We start from the raw sequence: 23,145 nt of genomic DNA on the forward strand, positions 1-23,145 counted from the left end.
AAGGCTCAAAAGGAGCGCACATTAAGAATTTTAGGACCAAAATGAGATCCTGAATTGGAACTTGAAATGGGTAAGGAGGAAACACTTTAGTGAGTCCTTTTAAGAATTGTACTATCAAAGGAATTTTGATGTAGGAGAATTCTTCCGACGAGCGCTTGAAGATGGAAAGCGCCGCAAGATAACCTTTAATGGTTCCAAAATGTAGACCTCTATGTGCTAGGGTCAGGAGGATGGACAGTACTTCCGGTTTAGAACATAAAAAAGGATCGACATTCTTTTCTCTGCACCAGTTGCAAAACTTTTTCCAACAGCAACGGTATAGAGACTTTGGGCCTCATTACAACTTGTGCGGAATGGGTTTAATGGTGCCGGTAATTTTGCCGGCGCCGTTAAACCCACTCCGCACTATTACAAGGTCCCCTCGCGGGACCCGCTCTGGACGTCTGTTTTTTCCAGAAGTCCATAGCGGGTCCCGGGATGGGACCAGGGAGCCAACAACGGACCCGTTCGTAATGGGGCCGTTGTTAGCTCCCTCCCCATTCCCATTGAGCCCTATAAGGGCTCAAATGGGAATGGGGAAGGACCGGGCTCGGGTTCCCTGAAGGAGGAAATACCGGGCCGTCCATACTTGGAATGGCCTGGTATTTCCCCATTCAGGGAACCCAGACCTGGACACGATTTTAGAGGCAGCCATGCCCTTGTTAAGGGTCCTTTGTTGCTGGCCTTCTTGCCGAAAGCAACACCTCCATGACGTCATCTGGAAGATTCCAATCCTTGTATCTCAGCCTTTCAGATACCAAGCGTGAAGGTTGAGGGTTTTGATCTCTGGATGGAGAACCTGACCCTCCATTTGAGAGAGAAGGTTCTCTCTCTGAGGAAGACGAACTGGGGAACAAATGGACATGTCTAGAAGGTCCAGGTACCACGTTCTTCTGGCCCAATCCGGGGGAATTAGGATCATGCTGCTCCAGAAGCGTCTCAGTCTCCTGATGACCTGAGGAATGACGGGAATCGGAGGGAACGCATACAATAGTGGGAAATTCCACTCCACCACGAACACGTCCCCCAGGGCTCCTCTCGGGGGAAATTCCCTTGAGCAATACCTTTTGCACTTCTGGTTAATTCCAGTGCAAATAGGTCCACTTGAGGGGTTCCCCAAACGGCGAAGATCTCTTGAATGACTTCCTGAGCCAGTTCCCATTCGTGGGACACCGTGCACTGCCTGCTCAGAGCATCTGCCGTCATATTCACTTCCCCGGCTAGGTGAACTGCCGTTAAAGAGATTCCTTCTTGAATTGCCCAATACCAGAGTTGCATTGCCTCTCTGTGCAGAGGTAGTGACCCTACACCTCCTCTTTTGTTTAGATAATGCATGGCCACTGTGTTGTCCGTCATTATCAGGACATTCTTTCCTCTGACAGATGGCAGGAAAGCTTTCAGCGCTAGTCTGATTGCTCTCAGCTCCAGAAGGTTGATGTGTAGTTTGGACTCCGATGGAGACCAACGCCGCTGATTGTCATATCGTTGGCATGAGCTCCCCACCCCTTAAGTGAGGCGTCCGTCACTACTGTGATCTCCGGCCATGGTTGCCAAAAAAGTTCTCCTTTCAGGATATTCTCTGAACAAGTCCACCATAGGAGATCTTGACGAACCTTGTTCGGAATCTGGAGAAGATCCGTCATTCGACCTGAGAACCAGGACCATTGAGTCTTTAGAGCCCAATGAAGGGATCTCATTCTCAGACGTGCCTCTGGTACCAGAAAGATGCATGATGCCATGAGGCCGAGTAACCTTAAGAAGTCGTAGGCCTGAAGATTCTGGGCATTTTGAAATTTGGAAACCATATGAAGAATGCCTTGAGCCCTCGACCTGGGAGGCTAGCTCTTTCCCAGGGATGTGTCTATACAACTGCTATACATAGGAGCCGTTGAGAAGGTGTCATTTGTGACTTATTGAAATTGAGGGAGAAGCCCAGTATGTGGAGGAAGTGGCAGGTGACTTTCAGGTGATCGGGTGCCTGTTCGGCAGAACGTGCTCTGATCAGCCAATCGTCCAGGTAGGGGTAGACGTGAATCTCCGCTCTCCTGAGGTGTGCTGCCACCACTACCATCAGTTTGGTGAAGACCCTCGGGCGGAGGTCAATCCGAATGGCAGGACTCGAAACTGATAGTGTGAGTCACTAACTATGGACCTCAGGTATTTTCTGTGCTTGAGATGAATCAGCACATGAAAATAAGCATCCTCACCAACCAATCCTGAAGTTGAAGGGCCTGAAGGATCTGAGAAAGGGCAACCATCTTGAACTTGTCCTTCCTTAGGAACTTGTTCAAGTTTCTTAAGTACAGGATGGGTCTCAGTCCTCTGTCCTTTTTGGGGTTAAAAAAATACAGGCAGTACCATCCCTTGTTCCTCTCCGCTGCAGGTACCGGTTCTATAGCACCTTTCTCCAGCAGGGTTAAAACTTCCTGCTGTAGGAGCGGGTCTGAAAACTTCAAAGGGTGTCTCCTTGGTGGATTGCTTTGAGGTTGCGTTAGAAAAGGAAGGCAGTAACCTTGAGCTATTATTTCTAGAGCCCAAACATCTGAGGTAATGGCTCACCATTCTTGCAGATGCTGTGACAGCCTTCCTCCTACAGGTGTCTTGTGATGCAAGTCCTCAAAGTGGTTTTGAGGCGGTTGCTGCAGCCGCTGATGGCAGAGAGGCTGGAGCTGGCTTTGCACGTTTTCCTTGTCCACCGCGAGTGGCCTTTCTCTGGCCCCTTTGACTGGCCATTCCTCTCGCCTTTCCATATGAGGAGTAGTAACGATAGGATCGTCCCCTCCAAGATTGATCTGGTGCACGAAAAGGCTGAGGTTGCCTGATGGAAGCTCCCAAAGACTTGGCAGCTGATTTTGAGGTCTGCAACCTCTCAAGGCTCTCGTCAGCCTTGCTGCCAAAAAGGTGAGACCCGTCAAAGGACATGTTCAGGAGACAGTTCTGCACGTCTGGTGCGAAACCCGACTTCCGTAACCATGCAAATCTGCGCATTACCGTGCTAGTGCCCATGGACCTGCTCACACTATCTACAGTGTCCAATCCAGATTCAAGGGATTCTTGCATGGCCTCCTTTCCATCTCTAACGATGGCTAGGAATCCTTCCCTTTCATCCCCTTCTGGTATGTGCTCCGCCGCCATCGCAATGCACTCCCACAGAGTGTACGAAAACTTTGCCAAGGCACATGTGGAGTTGGCTGATTTTAATGCCATACTCCCAGCTGAAAATACCTTCCGTGCCCAGCCATCCACACACTTATCGACCCTGTCCGGAGGGATAGAAGAGTATGCCAGTTTGTTAGAAGCTGTGGCTGCCTGTATGTCCAAACTCTCGGGAGTGGGATGTTTTGACAGATAGCCGGGGTCGCTACTGGCAGGGCGGTATTTTGAAGTAAGGGATTTATTCACTGGCGGAATAGAATCCGGAGTCTCCCAATTTTTGGTCACCCTATTTTGCAAGGCTACGTGAAAAGGTAGTATTGGGTCTTCAGTAGGACCATGATCCAATATGTCTGTTAGATCATCTTGGATGAATTGGGCTGGAGGTCTGGCCCATCCTACATAATCAATTACCTTTGTCATTAGCTGACGGTATGATGGACTGGTATGTTCCCCTGGTTCTGGTCTACCAAAGACATTTTCAGGAGATGTATCACTACCACTTGCCTTGTGCAGTAATTCAACCAAATCCCTCATCTGCTTTCTTATGAAATCAGGCATTCCGGGACATTTGGGGTGCCATATTCTAGCCCAAAAGGTACATTCTCCTCATCAGATTTCTCCTGTTCCTCAAAAATTGAGGTCAGAAACTTGAAGAACTCTTTCCTAGGAAGAGGTTTGAAAATCTTTTCTGGGAGAGGTGGAGGAGTATTAATGGGCCCTGAAGGGATTACAGCTCTTGTAGCCTTCTCTTCCCTTTTTTCTGGCTGTTTCTGCCTAACTGGGGGTTTCGGCATCAAGGGCTTCGGGGTCGACGTTGACAAAGGTGTTGATGGCGTCGATAGCGTTTATAGCGTCGGCGCAATACCCGTCTTCGATGGCTTCGAGGTGTTCTTCAAAGAGTTGCCCTTCGAGGTGTGTTCGGTCTCGGACGGCATTGGTGACCTCGAGCGGTCGACTCGACTCGAGCATTTTTTCTCACTAAGCGTCCTAGAAGGTTCTCTATCCTTCCTCTTTCGATCACCCGGGCTCGAGGCCGCACAAGTGTCGGAGCAATGACGCTCCCGGCCGGCTTCCGAGGAAGGCACAGACCGAGGCTTCGCTTTCTTGGACACCTCCATCATTTTGACCCTGAATGCATCCCATACTTTGGATGATGAATGTTTAGTGGGACATTTCATCCTTTTTGGGGATTCATCCGAGGACGAGGTGGAGGGGGACCTGTGGCGTCATTTCTTCAATTTTTTCGGCGAAGACGACGAGCGATGGGAATCGCTTCAGGACCTGGACCGATGCCTTTCGCGTTGAGGAGATTTCTCCTCACGGGACCTTGACTCGACGCTAGATCCTTTGCGTTCGGATTTGCGACCTACCTGTAGTTTTCCCCTCCTTTCTCGCAAGGCCTTCCCCGTCATCCCCTGACACTTCATACAGGCCTCCATGTCGTGGCCTTCTCCGAGGCACCACAAACACTCTCGGTGCGGGTCTGTGATCGACATTTCTGAATCGCACGACTTGCACTTTTTGAAACCCGATTATGGGGTTGTGGTCGGCGTCGATGACAAGGACATATTCGATATTATTTGCTATTCTCACAGAACTCGAGGCGTGCCGAATCGCCGAAGCAACGTATATTGCGGAAAAACAGAACTGAAGCCAACGGGCGCCGCGTGTGCTACTTATACACCCGATGATGTCACCCTCGACGGAGTCCTTCGAGGGACCATCGACTCGACGACATCGACGCACGACACCCTCTGCCAAATTTTTTTCCCGAAGCAGCTAAAGCTGGATGGAATACATCTAAGATGAGGAATACATTGGAGGACACAATCCACTCGAACTGGCATTTCTAAGTCTACTCGATGAGACTAAAATTACATGATAGGGGACATATCCAGGAGGGGGGCTCTGGGTTAAGAGGGTCATAAATTCTCACACACACTAATTTCATGGGTTTTGTTGCAATATATGGGATCACCTTTGTTCTACATTAACTTAAGTTTTTTCACTGAATATATATATATATCCAACACACTTGTAACAATCACCTCCTCACCTCTGTACACAATAAGTGGAATAGGTAGGTAAGGAAACACAAAACGAGGGCACTCGATCAGTGCTATTTAAAAAACATTCAAAATGTATTCAGTTTCAGTGAAAAAAGTACCATAGTTACAGTCATGGACTTACTGAGAGAATCAAGGTTCAATGAGGCAGCACTCCTAAAGTCAGCATGCATGTTCCGCCATAGCCTCAGGGTTTCATCAGGTGTAATTTCACTGTAAACAGTTCAGACTCCATTTTTATAGTGTTTACTTAAGGCACACCCAGATCACCTGACCAATCCTATCTGTGGTCACATGATCGCAATTTAAAGTTGGCGCTCAAGTTCCTGCTAAAACGAGCACCATCTTAGAATGAACTTGTCATAATGTAAATCAGTCAAAAAGATCTTTCCTCCCAAGGTCTCTAAATGTAAACACTACTCTAAGGGTAAATACCAAAATACGGGGATAGGGTTGTTGAAAGGTACCATACTATTCATTTAAAAAAAAAAAATTGTTTGCCTGAAAAGAAATGTACAATCATTTCATAGGGCTGCATAACGGCAGCCATTAATATAAGCATGCTAGTACAAATGAAATTCAGGTGAATGGCTCCTAGACTATGGTTATATGATTCGTAGATCGTAATGATCCATTAAACGTACCACCAGCTCTTCGCCTGTGTATTTTTAGGCTTTTGGGTATTACATTTTATGATTAATTTAGATTCTAGATTTCTTAAGTGCCTTTCTCTATTTCCTTTTCTCTGGTGTTAATATGGATTAATGCCCAAGGCAGTATATCTTAACAGAGAAGCATCACTGCAATGTTTATCTTCGAAATGTATAGCCAGAGGATAAGTCACATCTTTGTTCTTAATGGCTCTGAAATGTTGCAGAATTCTTATCTTTAATGGACAAATCGTACAGGAATTACAGGAACAGAGTATTGCATAGACCACAAACCTCATTGTACATGTGATCAACTCTTTAATTTCCCAAATTTGTTTGTTATCTTTGCCAAAACTAATCTTAGTCCCTGTTATCGCCCGAGTACAGATTTTGCATTTATGACACTTGTGGATTCCTTTTTTACCTTTCAACTAACTGTCTCAATTGTTCTTAAAGGAATCACTAGGTGCAATTAATTGTTCAATGGACTTGGCCTTAGAAAAAGTCAAATTAGGATGTTATCCCATGTATCTAGTTAGATCTTTGTCTGCTTGTAATATAGGCCAATGTTTATTCAAAATGGATCTGAGATTGCCTGCTTTTCTGGAAAATGGCGTGAAAAACCTCACTATGTCCTCTTCAGCTTTCATCTTGCTTTTCTTAGTTTTTAGAAGTAGCTGTCCTCTATCAATGTTGCATGCTTTTTTAAAGTAATGTTGATATCTCTGTCTTGATAGCCTCTTGCTTTAAATCTGGAGGCAATATTTATAGATTCTTCATCAAAATCTGATTTCAGGAACTCAGGAGTTCCCCATTAGGAATGCTTTTGATTGAGGTGGTGGCTCTACGCATGTACAGTGGAATTTGAAGCTGTTGGTTTTCTATAAAGTTTGCTATGTAACTGCACTTTCGAATGGATTGAAACGCTTTGAAACAGTTGTGTATCGGCACGTTATAAATGCCATATTATATCATATCTTTGTGTCCTCCCACGTATTCCTCATCTTTAGCTGCTTCCGAAAATAAATTCCACAGAGTGCTCTGTGCATTGATGCAGTTGATTCAATGTCCCTCAGGGGCTTCCATCTCAGGGTCAATGTCATTGTAGGTATATATAGCACGCGCAGCACCCGTTAGCTTCAGTTCTGTTTTTCCGCATTAGTTAATACTTTGAGAAATATGGCACGCTTTGTTTTTTGATTAAAACTGCTTCATCATTGAAATCGAAGGCCTCATCATCGACACCGTCCACCCCCGAAGACCGGGTTCAAAAAGTGTCACGATTGCAGTGCCAAAATGTCACTCACGGACCCTCATCGGGTGTATCTGTGGTGCCTTAGCGTAGACCACAATATGGCAGACTTTGCGTCCTGTCAGTCCATGTCAGGTGAGGCTCTGAAAGAGCATCAAGGGAAATAAGCAGAGGGTAGACCTCCTAGTAAATCACCCTCAATGACACTGTTGAATAAACAATCATCCGACAAGTCGAGAGGTGACTCTCCTCGAAGTAAAAGGTCAAAAAAGCAGTACGCTCTCGGAGTGGGTCTCTCCATTCCTCGTCATCTTCCAAGAAGGCAAAGAAAAGGTGCTATAGGTCACCTTCAAGCTCCTCTGATTCTTCTCCAGAGAAAAGTATAGTCTGTCCAACAAAATCTTCTCCTGCACAATGGGAGGAGTTCAGGCAGGAAATGCTGAACATTTTCGAGAAGGAGACACTGTGTCCCTCGAAAGAAAAAGAAGAAAGCCATGCTACTGTTGCGCTGCATAAAGCAGACAAGGAAAGTGCTAAGGCTAATAAATTGCTAAAGAAATTTACGGCATCAACGTCGAAGTCATCGACACTGTTGTATTCAATGCCTTCTGTGTCCAAAACGTTAACGCCATCGGCATCAAAATCATTGATGTATTCGGGCTCAAAACTATCTTTGCCCTTACCCACTAAAGAAGTGGAAAAATCCTATAAACCCTTGCCTAGAAAGGATTTCTTCAAATACTTACCCTCTATTTATGAGGAGCATGAGCCATCGGACAAAGACACCCGACCTTTTGGTTTGAAGTTTGGCACTCCCAATGGTCCTGAAGCCCTTATTTCAGAAGAATTTAGGTTAAGAGACCTATATAAAAACGTTCAGTCTGCAAGTGGCATTGGCACCTCTCAAGAACTTGAGTTTGGCAGACCAGACCCAGCAGTCCATGCAGATGCATCTTACAGGCAACTTATGACTAGAATCATTGATTTTCTGGGATGGGGCAGACCTGCTCGTCCATTCGACAAGACCACCTGACATACATTCTCGACAAAGGTCCACAGAAGGATCCTGTACTTCCTTTGGATGTGGCCCTCCAAAAAAAGGTTAAGGTGAATTTGGAGGCTCCTGAGTCAAGTCCTGCGGTGAATAATAATCTCACAAAAAAGTACAGGCCTTCGAGTAGCAACCCTGACTTCTTATAGAAGCACCCTACACCAGAAAGCATGGTAGTTAAGGCAGCAACGTCTACATTCAAACAGGCTGCATACCCAACCATCCCACCTGACATGGATGATAAGTGTTTTGACGGTTGTGCAAGGAAGTTATTTTCTGCCGGGAGCATGGCTCTTAAGTCTGTAAATGCCACTTGTGCCTTAGCAGAATGTACATCACCCTGTGGGACTGCACAGCTATGTAGGCTGATGATATTCCTGAAGGGAAAGAAAGAGACGGCTTCCTGAATATTGTACGAGATGGAAAGGAGGCCATTTGTGAGTCTCTGAAATCAGGACTGGACTCTGCTGATAGCAACAATAGAGCAATGGCGGCGACCACTGTGATGCACAGGTTTGAATGGTTGAGGAAGTCGGGATTTGCACTGGACGTGCAGTCTAGACTCCTCAACATGCCCTTTGACGGCACTCACCTGTTTGCCAGCAAGGCTGACAAAAGCTTGGAGAAGCTGCAGACCTCTAAGGTGACAGCCAAATCCCTTGGTGCTGCTATCAGTCAGCCACAACCATCTCACCCCAGTCAATCATCTCGGAGGGTTAAGTCCTTTTGATTCTCCTCCTCAGTTGGAAGTGTGAGAACACTTGGTAGTCAAAAGGGCCAAAGAAAATTCCCTTGTGGTGGACGAGGCAGGGGTGCCAAGTCTGCCCAAGCAACAGCTACTTTACCTTCAGCCGCTGCTTCATCCACCTCAAAACCTCTCTAAGGCCTTAACCCACAAGACCCCGGTGGGAGGCAGACTTCCACAGCAGCTGCAAGAATGGTGGGGCATTGCTTCAGATTTGTGGGCGTTGCAAACAGTAGCCCACAGTTACTGCCTGCCCTTTCTAAAGAGGCCTCAGGACCATATAACCCGCAGTCAATCGTTCAAAGGTACGCATACGTTCCTTGTGTAGGACATTTTCAGCCTGCTAGAGAAAGGTGCTATAGAACCAGTACCTGTAACGGAGATGAACGAAAGGTGGTACTCTCCTTATTTCATAATCCCAACAAAGACAGAGGATTGAGACCCATCTTAGACTTGAGATGCTTCAACAAGTTCCTCAGGAAGGACAAGTTCAAGATGGTTACCCTTTCTCAGATGCTTCAGGCCCTCTAGCTTCAGGATTGGATGGTGACATTGGACATTTAGGATGCTTACTTCCATGTGACAATCCATCACAAGTACAGAAGGTACCCGAGGTTCGCCGTTGGCGGTTCTCATTATTAGTTTCTAGTTCTGCAATTCGGGCTGACCTCCGACCAAGGGTTTTCACTGAGTTAATGGTGGTGGTGGAAGCAAGTCTCAGGAGTGGGGGAATTCATGTCTATCCCGACTTGGACGATTGGCTGATTAGGGCATGTTCTCCTGATTGGGCCTTGGAACATCTCAGCATAACCTGACGCTCTCTCCGCAGACTGGGCTTCTTACAAGAAGTCCCGCATGATACCATCTGAATGTACATCAGGAGGCCATTTGTGCTGTTAGGAAGTCTAATCTATCCTCTAGGGAAGACATCCTGGTCACTGGGTTCAATGTGAGACCTGCACCAGTCCCCAAGGTTAATGAGTGTACCCTCTTTCTTTGCTCCGAGGATGACATACTGAAAATAATAAGCTCCCTGAAACCCACTGTCTGCCTTAGGGACATTTGTCCCTCAAGGGTGTTTAAAGACTACTCAGTAATCCTAGTTCCATGGGTTACAAGGCGGGTGAACCTTTCATTCTCCGAGAGCCTACTACCTCAGTTCTTGAAGGAGGCCTGGATCACACAACTTTTGAAAAAGGGTAGTCTTGACCCTTGTAAGGCGGGGAGTTATCGTTCCATCATGAATGTGCCATTTTTGCTTAAAGTGCTGGACCGAGCAGCCTTCTTACAATTTCAGGGTCACATTGAGAGAAACAACAGTCTTGGTCCATGCCAGTCTGGCTTTAGAGCCATACATGGCACCGAGGCGGCTCTTCTCGATTTGAAGTCCAATCGTTCCTTAATGGATAACGGTTACCCACCCTATTGATGCTGCTGGACCTCTCTGCGGTCTTTGACCTTGTGGACCATTCCCTCTTGGTTGATAGGCTGCCGGAGGTAGCAGGTTGTTCTGAGGCTGCTATTCCATGGGTTGCTTCTTTTCTGGGACCTCGCAATGCCAGAGTAGCAGTGGGTGAGGCTGGATACACCCCTTAGGCCATTTCTTGTGGGGTGCCGCAGGGGTCCTGCATCTCGCCTACGCCCTTCAATATTTACATTCTGCCTTTCATGATGCTCCTTGACAACCTGGGTGTCCAGTATGCTAATTATGCTGATAACATCCAGGTTGTCCTGAAACTCTCGGGCACCAACACACAAGATAAGGCAACCATTAATATGGTCTACGGCGCTATCCAGGCTTGGATGACAGCCAATGCGTTGGTCCTGAACAAAGAAAAGACTGAGCTTCTGATTATGGCTTTAGGGCCACGGCTAAGGAAGCTACCTGCAGATTTTCAAAGCTTTAATATTGCAGGTTCTATAATCCCAGAGGGAAAGACCGTTAAGACACTTGGGGTCATTCTCGATGCCGAACTAACCATGAAGCCTGAGGTCTTCCTCCTCCGAGAGTCCTGTGGTCACATTAACAAACTCCTCAGCCACATCTTCCATTTTTGGTCGCCAGGGAACATGTCCCTTCTGGCCTCGCCCTGGTTAACTCATGCCTGGACTATTGTAATAGTCTGTTTTTGGGCACCTCCCAGACTAATCTGGCAGCACTTCAGGTTATTCAGAACGTGGCAGCTCGGCCACCAAATGTCTAGCAAGACTTGCTTACATCACTCATGCGAGGCGTGAGCTCCATTGGCTCCCTGTGAAACATCGGGTCACCCACAAGGCCCTGACACAGTCATAAATTCCTGCATCTTCAGGCTCCCTCATATCTTGGAAAGCGTACCAAAGTTTATCTACCCTGCCATTCGCTTCGCTCAGCCTTCATCAACCCAAATTCAAGCTTAAAGGGTTTGGTGGCACCTCCTTCAATGTTCAGGCCCCCCTGGCCTGGAATGCACTTCTTCCCGAAATAAGAAAGATAATGGGCCTCATAACGAGAGTCCCGCTAAAAACGGAGTTATTAGCGGCATGGAGGAAGTATCGGGTCGGTGCTCCCTTGACGCTGCTATAGCGGCTGATTACTAGTGCGCGAGCACGCGCGAACCCCAATGCCGGTAATGGCCGTACCGCCATGCCGCTAAAGGCCCTCCAACCCCCCGATAACGGCATCACGGGACCCGCCGATAGCGCCTCCGTGAAGGAGCAACCCCTTAATAACGACCCGGTAATAACATCATGGTAATACCGGGCTCGTAATGCCAGACCCGGAAGTAACGTCATTGCTTCGGAACGGGAAATGCGCCTGCGGCCATCATTAAAAACACAATCCGTTGCCATCCTCCCAATCTGGCATTGATACAGAGGAGAGAGCAGTGCCATGCCACCAAGCATGTCGAAGGCTACCTGCAAAACTACCCCCCGCCTGCGCAAGAAGCGCTTATTCGATGAGAAGCTAAACATGCTGGCCAACTCCCTTGCAGCCAATGCAGAAGAGGTTTTTGCTAATAACCTCAAAAGGGAGGTCCAGCTGAGGAAGAAGGAAATATGGGAGGAGGTTGCACACAAGGTGTCAGCGGTCGGCACCACCCTCGCACAGTCAAAGACTGTAAAAAAAGATGGGACGACCTCTGTCTCAGGGTCCGGAACATCTTGGCCAGCAATCACAGGGAGGCCATGGCCACAGATGGAGGTGCCCACTCACCAGTGAAACTGATACACTGGGAGGAAACCTGCAGCACAACCATCCAAATGGAGTCAATGGAGGGCTTTGGCGAAATGGAGACAGGTGCAGCGACATCGGGAGTTGGAGGTGAGTGACCCTGCAAACCCCAGTAGGCCATACCATGACGTAGTACAACTGATGTGAAAGTGAGCCAAGCCAAGCCAATGCATGGCCCATCATACACACATATACAGATCCATGTCCAGTTGGAGGCCCAAACCCTGCCACAATGAAATGCATGCTGTGTGCCAATCCCAATACCAACAGACACCCAACACACAGGGACCATTTGCACGTCATACATCACAAAAACCTCAATACAATGGCATGTCACCTGGTACGCATCAGTGCCGAATGGAGACACCACGGCTCATGCCAATATGCCCCCCCCCCCTGAAACTACCCTGTGTGACACACCTATAAGGTTGCAATGCATGAGAAATGATATACTGTGCAGCACCAACTCATGCATTTTGCATGTAACACCATCACTGATGCCCTGCATCTCTTCTTCCCCCACAGGCACTGATGCAGAAGGTGAAAGTCAGGACCCTGCCCCAAGGCCAACTACATCCAGGGCCAGACCACAGGGCACTGGCCATTCCACCTCCGGGGTAGGACCGCAGACCACAGTTCAACCCAGGGCACGTGCACAGGCCAGGCAGGCACATGAGGAAACCACAGCAGCGGACGAGACTGCGAAGACTGAGCTGCCAACAACAGCTGAAGGGGAGGCTGATGTCACCCAGTCCGCTGCCACAAGTTCAGTGGGTGAGGCAGCAGCCAGAGACACCACTCAGTGATGTGGATGTGGAAGCGGAGGAGTACGCGGACCTTGATGGAACAATCCACGTGGAATGTCCCCACACGCCAAGCCCCCCGTCCACCCCCCAACACACAACTCAGGGCACACTGTTCAGCCCCATGCTGGATTCTGCAGTTCAACTGCACAGTCCAGATCTCACATCCACCCCAGAGGTTAGCCCTGCAATGGCTCACCCAGCCGCAGCACCCTCTACCTCCACAGCTCCCACTGACATTGAGGCACGCCTGTCAAGAGTAGAGGCCCGGCAGGACTCGATGATCGATCTGGTGCACCAATATGTGGCTGACGGCGAGGAAACACACCGAGAGATCCGTGAGGCCAATGCTGGGACCATTGCGGCTATAAATTCTAGTGCAGTCATGATCCGTGACAGTTTGGGGGCCGTCACACAGGTCCTAACCAGCATGCTCCAACACATGCAGCGCCAACAACCTGCACCGGCGGTCCAAATCCCATCCGCATCCACCCCATCATCCACACCTGCAAGCTCCGCTCCCTCCAGCCCTGTGCGGATGACGAGGCGCAGTGCTAGGCAGACTGAAATGTTGCCCCCGGACATAAAAAAAACCCGGAAACCGTGTGGGGTGACAATGGGTGAGGAGAGAGGTGGTGTTAGTGGTGTAGAGGGCATTAAGGGGGTGTTCATTGATGGGTATGTGGTGTTTATTGGGGGTATGAGGTGTTTGGGGGGTATGGGGTGTTTGGGGGGGTATGGGGTGTTTGGGAGGTATGGGGTGTTTGGGTGTTTTGGGGGGAAGAGGAGGGCGTGTGAGTGGTGGAGGTGGGAAGCACTTTTTTTGTAAATAATCATAATACACCTGTTGTGTTCAAAATCATTTAAAGCCTGGTCATTGTTCATTTCGTGTGTGTCCATTCAATTCACTACAGTGCACAGTGCCCAACTCCCCACACACCCTGTGTCCATGTCCACACGGTCCCAGTGCTCAGTGTAGCACTGACACATAACCATCAACGTCCCTGTGGTTCAGAAGTAATCGTCAATCAGTGATTGGCGTACAGCACGGCCATCTCGTGCATCACGTACTGTTAGCGGTGCTGCTTCTCCTCCATCAACATCCTCATCATCCTCACCCGGTGCATGCATGTCAATGTCAGGTGGCAGTGGTACATTTCTCCAGATTTACATGTTGTGCAGCATTACACAGATCATGGTGATCTTTGCCACCTTCTCAGGGCCATAAAGGCGTGCTCCACCAGATCTGCTTAGGCAGCGGAACCGTGCCTTCAACAGGTCAAAGGTCTGCTCAATCCCGACACGGGTACGGGTATGTACCCGATTGTACTCCTCTTCGTGCCTGTACCATGGGTTCCGCACAGGTGTAAGTAGCCACGGCTTCAAGGGATAGCCTCCATCACCTGCACGGGAGCACAAAGAGGTATGTGTGAGTCAATCTGAGCTGACACATTTAGGATTCACAGACATGGCTGCAGCTATTTGGTGTTGACATGCACATGTACCTGTATGTATGTACACAGGTTAATTTGATGTGTTGTGTGCTGCACTATGGTCTGCTAGTGTGGATTGCGTTGTACAGATGATGCAGGGTGTTCTCTTGCATGCTGATGCGGATGTACTGTGGATGCGGAACAATGTCTTGCCACCCATAATTGAGTGTATACTACTCTGTGCCTAATCACACTAGTGGCATTGGCACAGTTGTAATCATGTTCAGTCATTCATCGCTTGACATACCCACGGTGGCCTGCTTGTGCGTCTTGCATGTTGTCATTGATGTAGCATGCGTGAAAAGAGTGGTTGTGATATACCATGCAGCTGGCTCACTGTGTGCTGGTAGGTGCCTGTGGCCAGGAAGTGGAGCACAGACACCACATTTAGTAGCGGGGGATGGCAGTGCGTATTTCTATGAGGCTGACAATGTCGTCGTGTATCATGTCCACTATGGTGGTGATGGTGTCCCGGTCCAACCGGTACAGGGTGTGGATCTGCTCAGGGGTTAGATTGAATGGACTGGGTCTGATGCGAGGGATTGGTGGCTGCCTAGGTGGTACCACTGGCTGCACTGGTGGAACTTGCTGGGCCTGTCTCACCCTCCTTCTCCTCCTTTGTCCCCTCTGTGCTGCCTATTGTTGTAGCTGTAGTTGTTGTTGTTGCTGCTGTTGTTGTTGCTGTAGTTGTAACAGTAGAGGCATGTCCTCCAGCCCCATGATTGCAACAGCTAGTGGTATCATTTTGGTGTAGGAAGGGGTGTGGTGTGTGGGTGTACTCCTTTTGTACTGGGACAGGCTCCATTGACTCCACCTGTGGTGATTGTGTGCACCTGTGGCAGTTGCCTACACTGCAGGTTGCTATTTACGGGTGGTCCGCGATGCCTGTATTGCCACCGTCGTGCAGGCCCTGATTACCACCTTCGGGATGCCGGTAAGTGCAACTTGTGATGTCCTCCTATTAGCGGCATCCCGGTATTTCCGCCGCGAAGGGGTGCGTGTATGCGCACATGCCGGAAAGAAGGGGAACGGTACGGGCGGTGCCGGTATTGGCGGGTTGTCGGGTCGTAATGGCCCGGACCCGTTAACGATGACGGTAATACCATTCCGCCTTCCTTTTTTCATTACCTCCATGCTCGTAATGAGGCCCAATATCTCTGCCGGACTTCAAGTAAAAAATGAATACTCACCTTTTCAACTTGGCTTAACTGTACCTTCTATTTGCTCCTCCTGAAATCAGTTGTCTATCTGTAAGTGTATCCTGTTATATGTTGCGCCCTGAAAACCATGGATGTGTGGCGCATTATAAAGATTAAAATAATTAAATAAATAAATAAATCTCAAAGACTCCAGTTCATCAGAGCAGTCATGCATGCATCCCTGGGAAAAGCATTTGCACCGGAGGTGAGAGCTCAACACATTCTGCAGATGGTCTCCAAATTCCAGAGTGCCCAGCATCTTTCAGCCTTTGACTTTGTGAGGTTGCTTGGCCTCATGGCATCTTGCATTTTTCTAGTGCCAGAGGCTCATCTGAGAATGAGATCCCTGCAATGGGCCCTCAGAACTCAGTGGTCTCAATTCTCAGGCAAGATATCAGACCTTCTTCATGTTCTGAGGAGAGTCGCGCAGTATCTCCTGTGGTGGGACTGCAAGGACAACATTCTGAAGAGAGAACCTTTTTGGCAACCATGGCTGGGGATAACAGTAGTGACGGATGCCTCACTCACGGGGTGGGGAGCCCTCGTCAACAATCTGACAGGAAGCAGTCGCTGGTCTCCCTCGGAGTCCGAAATATACATCAATCTTTTGGAGCTAAGGGAAGTCAAGACTAGCCCTGAAGGCCTTTCACTACCCTCTGTATGGAGAAGGAATGTCCTGATAATGACAGACAATACAGTGGCCATGTACTACCTCAACAAAAGAGGAGGTGTAGGTTTACTACCACTGTGCCGAGAGGCGATGCAGCACTGGTTCTGGGCAATTCGAAAGGGAATCTCTCTATGGGCCGTTCACCTAGACTGAGTGGAGAACAACACAGCAGACGCTCTGTGCAGGCAGAGCGCAGTCTCCCACGAATGGGAACTAGCTCAGGAACTCCTTCAAGAGATCTTCACCCTTTGGGGAACCCCTCAAGTGGATCTGTTTGCGACCAGTGTCAACCGGAAAGTGCAAGCTGTTCTGCTCCAGGGAATTTCCCCCAAGAAGACCTCTAGGAAATGCATTCATAGTGGATTGGGAATTACCACTCCTATACGCGTTTCCTCCAGTCCCCGTCATTCCTCACGTGATCAGGAGGTTGAGAAAGTTTGGGAAATCTGTGATCCTAATTGCTCCTGACTGGGCCAGGAGGACGTGTTACCCGGACCTTCTGGACATGTCCATCTGCCTTCCAATGTGTTTCCCACAAAGAGAGGACCTTCTCTCGCGAGAGGAAGGTCGGGTTCTCTATCCAGAAGTCAAGACACTCAATCTTCACGCCTGGTTTCTGAGAGGTTGAAATTTAAGGATTGGGACCTCCCGGATGATGTTATGGAGATTTTGCTTTCGGACAGAAGGCCAGCAACGAAATCCTTGTACCGGTGCCCTTGGAATAAATTTTGCAGCTGGTATAGGGAAAAGGATGTGGACCCTTTTCAGAGCAATACATTGTGTTATCTTTTTTGTTGCATTTAGCAAATCTGGGGCTCCAGATTGGAACTATTAAAGGCTATTTGGCAGCACTTTCAATCTTCAAGCGCACATCGGAGGAGGTATGATATTCTAGGATACCTCTAATTATAATGTCTTAAAGGGTTCACTAACGTGTTCCCTCCTACACCTTTTGAAGTGCCTATTTGGGACCTAAATCTTGTCTTACAATTTCTAATGTGTGCTCCTTTTGAGCCTTTACTTGTCCACTGAGATTACTAACATTTAAAACCATCTTGTTAGTAGCTTTGACATCAGCCTGCAGGGTGAGTGAGTTGCAGGCTTCTTTATCTAGTAAACCTCCATTTACTATTTTCTAAAAGGACAAGGTTGTCCTTAAGGTTAAACCTTCTTTTTTGCCAGGAATTGCATCAGATTTTCACTTATCCCAGAAAATTGCACTACCAACATTTTATCCGCCCCCTCATCCTGGCAAGAGAGAGGAAAGGCTACATAGCATTGATCCCAGAAGGACTCTGAGCTTTTACATTTCACGGATGGCAAAGATACGTCAACATGACCAACTTTTCATAGGTTACACTGGACACAGACTGGGACTTCCAATTACAAAACAAACATTGTCCAGATGGATCATTCTTGCCATTACGGAATGCTACAGATTGGCCAGGAAAGATCCCCCAGAAGGCCTGAGAGCTCACTCCACAAGGGGCATGGGACATCTTCTGCTCTGCAAACAGGGGTGCCTACAAAGAACATTTGTGCAGCAGCCACTTGGTCTACCATTCATACATTTACAAAGCATTACTGTCTGTACTCATCCTCTGGCCAGCAAGGAGGATTTGGGAATGCTGTCCTACATTCAGACCATGACAAATTTTTAATCTGCAAATTATTACTCCTCCAAAACCTAACACTGCTTTGGGAGTCTATTGAAAGATGAGGAATACGCGGGAGGACACAGTCATCCATTCGAAGATCAAATTACTTACCCCTGGTAACGTTCTTTCGACTGGATGTTCCTCCCACATATTCCTCATCGCCCCCTCCCAGCCTACCCCACTGTAGAATTTCCAGTTATTACACGTTAAGCTCTTTCAAAGTCTTTACTGTCTGGGACTCACTGACTCTGGTATTTGTGCAAATGGAAGGCGTAAAAACACAACTGAAGCCAACGGGCGCTGTGCATTCTATATTTGACTAGGATGACGTTGACCACGAGATGAAGCCCTTGAGGGACATCGAATTGACTCCACCTGGACAATATGGCAGAAAGGAAACCCAGAAGGCATCCGACAGGAAGAGGAAGAGGAGAAAGCAGAGGACAACGAGGAGAGGCAACAAAATCTAGGAACAACCTCTGGCCAAAGCATGATAACGTGCTTGGGCAGAGGTCAGAGGTCCCGGGGCAAGGGATGTGGAATGAGGAGTTAAAATTGAAAGTCTTCAATGTCTCTGAGAAATGATTGACTCCCATGGAATTATCTGTTTTAGAGTTAGGTCTCTCCGTCTGTCCAGACCAGGAATTTGATCTAGTATAAACTAAAACTGATCTATTCAAATTACAACAAAAAATAAAACTGAAGAAATGTTTCCTTTTAAAATAAGGGGATCATGAAAAAATAGATGATAAAGACCATTCTGCACCTAGCCTTTATCAGTGAAAGATCTAGAAGCACTATTCGCACTGGATTCCATAACAAATGAAGATCTCACTGTCACTATCATGGAAAATACAGACATTTTTCAGAGATATGGGATAGAAACTGAGAGAGTGGTTTCAAATTAAAATCTACTTTCTGTCCCAACATCAATGCAACCGATATAGAACTTTTTGAAGAACTTGTCATTAAAGACCTTAGAAAACTATTGACTACTAACAACAGAGGCAATATGTTGAATCTTTCCAAAGAACAGAAAGCAGAATTAGAAAATCTTCAAACTGGCACCTCCATCATAATACGACAAGCGGATAAAGATGGAGGTATAGTTCTTTGGGATTGAGATCTATATCTGAAAGAAGCAGAATGGCATTTGAGCGACAATGTTATGAAAAATGTGAAGCCTCATTGCTGTTGGAGACTAAGAGAATTTGATGAATTGCTTATTAACTGGAACTATCTCAATTTGATTGACTGGGAGGAATTGATGTTTTTAAAAAACAGGTTCCCCACCACGCCGATCTTGTATTTTGTCCCAAAGGTACACAATAATACCACTGATCCACCTGCAACATCCATCAAGTCCTCCAAAGGGTCCCTCTTGAAAAATGATTCAAACATATTGACTTTTCCCTCCAACCTTTTGTGAAAGACATCAGTACGTATATCAAAGATACAGGAGAACTACTGAATAAAATCAAAGGAATGCTTTGGGATGATGATTACGTACTGGCATCATTAGATGTGACCTCCCTATATATTATTATCAGACATCAGGAAAGTCTCAAAGTATGTAAATATTTTCTAGAAAGCAAATCAGTGAGTTTCAAACAGCACAATGAACAAATTCATACATTACTTCAGTTCTACCTTGAACCTAACATCTTTCTGTTTGAAGAACAATTATACAGACATAAATGTGGGACTGCTATGGGGTCCTGTCCTGCTATCGTAAACCAACTGAGGTTAATTTGGTACTGTTTGCCAAAAGTAGCCATAAAAGGGCAACAATAGACAATATTCCCAGTGGAGAATTTCACAGGGCTAGAAGAAATTGCAGCAGGACTGTTGACTATGCTAAGGAATGTGATATTCTCAAACAAAGATTCCTTAACAGAGGCCATAGAGAACATATCATCGATAAAGCAGCGTCCAAATTTGCAGATCTAAATCAGGATGACTTATTGGTGGCACGTGGTTCATCTAAGGGTTTCTGTGGTGGCAAATCCTATTGGGCTCTTTACCCCTATCATAAGGTGTTTTTTCACATAAATCACTTTTGTGGAGCATATTGCATTTTACACCTCTTTACACTGACTTTATGTACTCCGGTCTAATCTTAGCTACATAATGGGTTCTCTAACAGAGCAGTTTTGTAACTATTTATTCTTGTGGATCTTGTTTTTTGCTATGGTTTCATGGCACTTACATATATACATATTATCTTGTTTTTCTAATGTTTTTTGTATGTGATCATCACTTACTTGAACACCACCATCTGCAACTGGACTGTGGTATGTGTTTTTGTATTTTAATGCATTGATTGTTTATTTCATTTATAAAATATTGGACTTATACAGCCTTGAGGATGACCCGTAGGTCGAAACACGTGTCGGCTGTCCGAAATTTTGAATAAATCCAAGTTCTCCATATGAGATCCTAACTAATGCGTGGAAACCTTTGTTTTTTTTATTTCTGTACATTACTTGTTTAGACGTGAGCGCATGTTCCCTATCCGCAACCCCCAATCTTGCTTATATTAATGGCTGCCGTTATGTAGCCCTATGAAATGATTGTACATTTCTTTTCAGGCAATTTTTAATGAATAATATGGTGCCTTTCAACACCCTGATCCCTGTATTTTGGTATGTACCAACAGTTCCCCTCCTGGCAGAGGCAGGACCCCGGCTCCCTGGGCAACGCATTTCAGATTCCGTGGAACAGCATGACAGTATATAACAGTATATGCTTTCCCACCCACGCCACTGATACACAGGGTGATAGGCAAGATCAAGGAGTCTCACCAACTCAGCACCATTCTGATAGCGCCATGGTGGCCAGCCAGGCTTTGGTTCTCACAGCTGCTCAGCCTCTCGGAGAGACCTCCCATTCGCCTTCCAACGGGCCCAGCACATCTTCTGGCACTGCAGGGGGGGAGGGTCATTCACAGAAACTAGCCCTTACAGCGTGGTTCCTGAGCAGGTCACTTTAGGACACCTCAGCCTGTCTCAGGCTAATCTAGAGATCATACAGGGCACCAGGAGCAAACCTACCAGGGTCCAGTATAAGAGCTAGCGGACCAGGTTCTGCCACTGGGCAGACTCCAAGGATATCAACCCCCTTGCATGTATATTGGACGAAGTGCTCTCCTTTTCGGTGCACCTCACCCACTCGGGTGTGCAGGTAGACATTTGCCACACTTACTTGGCAGTCATTGGGCCTACAGAAACTCGGAGGAGGAAGTCTTCTCCTCTTCCAACCTGATTGTCAAGAAGCAGCTAATGGGACTCGCCATACTCTAACCGCCCATCAACAGGCCCACCCTGTGTGGGACCTCAATATAGTGTTGGGTGCCCTGGCGCACAAACCGTTTGGGCCAATGGCATCTGCGGACATCAGACTGGTCACCATTAAGATGTCCTTGCTAGTCGGTCTCACCTCGCCTCGCAGGATAAGCGAAATCCAGGCGCTGGTCACCTCAGAGCCCTACACTACGTTTCACAGAGATGAGGTAGTCCTACGGACACACCCAGCATTCCTGCCTAAGGTGCCTTCCGCATTCCATCAAAACGAGGAGATAGTGCTGCCTATGTTTTTTGCTGAGCCCAAAGAAATTCTACTTGGACAGGACCAAGGGCTTCTGCAAGTCAGAACCACTTTTCATCACTTTATGCGGATCACAACCGGGATATCAGGCCTCCAAGGCTTCCATAGCCCGTTGGATGATCTTGGCCATCAAAGAAGCTTACGAGGGACAGCATAAGGCACTGCCGGCCAACATGCAGGCCCACGCATTCAGAGCCAAGGCCACGGCCATCGTATTCCAGCGACATGTCCCCTGGCAAGTCATAAGGAGGGCGGCCACATGGGCCACCCCTTCGGGTTTCTGCAAGCACTACTGTTTGGATGCCAGCTCTAGATCAGATGCGGCTTCCGGACATGCTGCTCTTAGAGACCTGCTTGCTTAAGGAGGGTCTGCTCTCCACCCCCGGACTACATTCAGTTGTAATCGCCCATGCAATATGAAGGAAAGGGGACGGGACATAAGAGTAATTATAAGTTACTCACCGTAGTGACTAACATACTCTTAGTCCCCTTTCTTCCATAAGTCCCACGATCCTCCCCCTAATAAACATGGTGTCATTAGGCAATGTTAATCTATTGTCGACGCGTTTATGGGGACTAAAGTGTTGTGCCGCAGGGCGGGGTCAGGGCAGCACATGCTCCCAGGGCCGCTCTGCCGTGTGCCTCTAAATTTAAAGGGGAAGAAGGTTTTTTCTGGTCAAAAAGGTTCTGTTTCCCGTCCCTTGGAAGGGACGCCCATGCAGTATGGAGGAAAGGGGACTAAGGACTAAGAGTATGTTAGTCACTACGGTGAGTAACTTATAATTTATACAGTATTGTTTATATGTCTAGACCTAGAGAGGAAAGAACGTTTTGACTGATTTACATTATGAAAAGTTCATTCCAAGATGGCGCTTGTTTTAGCAGTAACTTGAGCGCCATCTTTAAATTGCGATCATGTGACTGCAACTGGGATTGGTCAGGTGATCTGGGTGTGCCTTAAGGAAACACTGTAAAAATTGAGTCTTAACTGGCTACAGTGAAATTTCACCTGACAAAGCCCTGAGGCTAGGGTGAAACGTGTGGTGACTTTAGGAGTGCTGACTCCTTTACCCTTGATTCTCACAGTAAGTGGGGCCTCATTACAACCCTGGCGTTGGACCATGGTGCTATTAGCACCATGGTCCATGCCGGATTCCGCCATGTTGGATGGCGGATTTACTGCCCCATTCCAAGGTTGGCGGGGCGGTAAATCCCCATTCACCATGGCCCCTTCCCCATTCCCATTTTTGGCTCATAGGGCTCAATGGGAATGGGGAAGGCGCTAATTACGGCACCGTAAATTACGGTGCCATAATTAGCACCAAGGTCCCTTAGCGGGTTGGACTTTAACGCCTGCAAAAAGCAGGCGTTAAAGTGTGAATCTGACGTTAAGGGTTTAACGGCGCTGCAGCCTTTTACGGCGCTGTTAACCCCTTAACGCCAGGTTTGTAATGAGGCCCCATGTCTGTAACTATGGTACTTTTGTACTGAAACTGAATACATTTTGAATGTTTTTCAAATAGCACAGATCGAAAGCACTGGT

General features: G+C 47.4%; 1 protein-coding gene across 3 annotated transcripts in view; it reads right to left on the reverse strand.

Moving 5' to 3' along the window:
- Positions 1-23,145, reverse strand: part of SCUBE1 (signal peptide, CUB domain and EGF like domain containing 1) — a 2,600,196-nt gene that overhangs the window by 746,120 nt on the left and 1,830,931 nt on the right. The window lies entirely within an intron of this gene.

This window comes from Ambystoma mexicanum, chromosome 12, assembly GCF_040938575.1.
Source record: "Ambystoma mexicanum isolate Mex_15411 chromosome 12, UKY_AmexF1_1, whole genome shotgun sequence".
Taxonomy (NCBI): Eukaryota; Metazoa; Chordata; class Amphibia; order Caudata; family Ambystomatidae; genus Ambystoma; species Ambystoma mexicanum.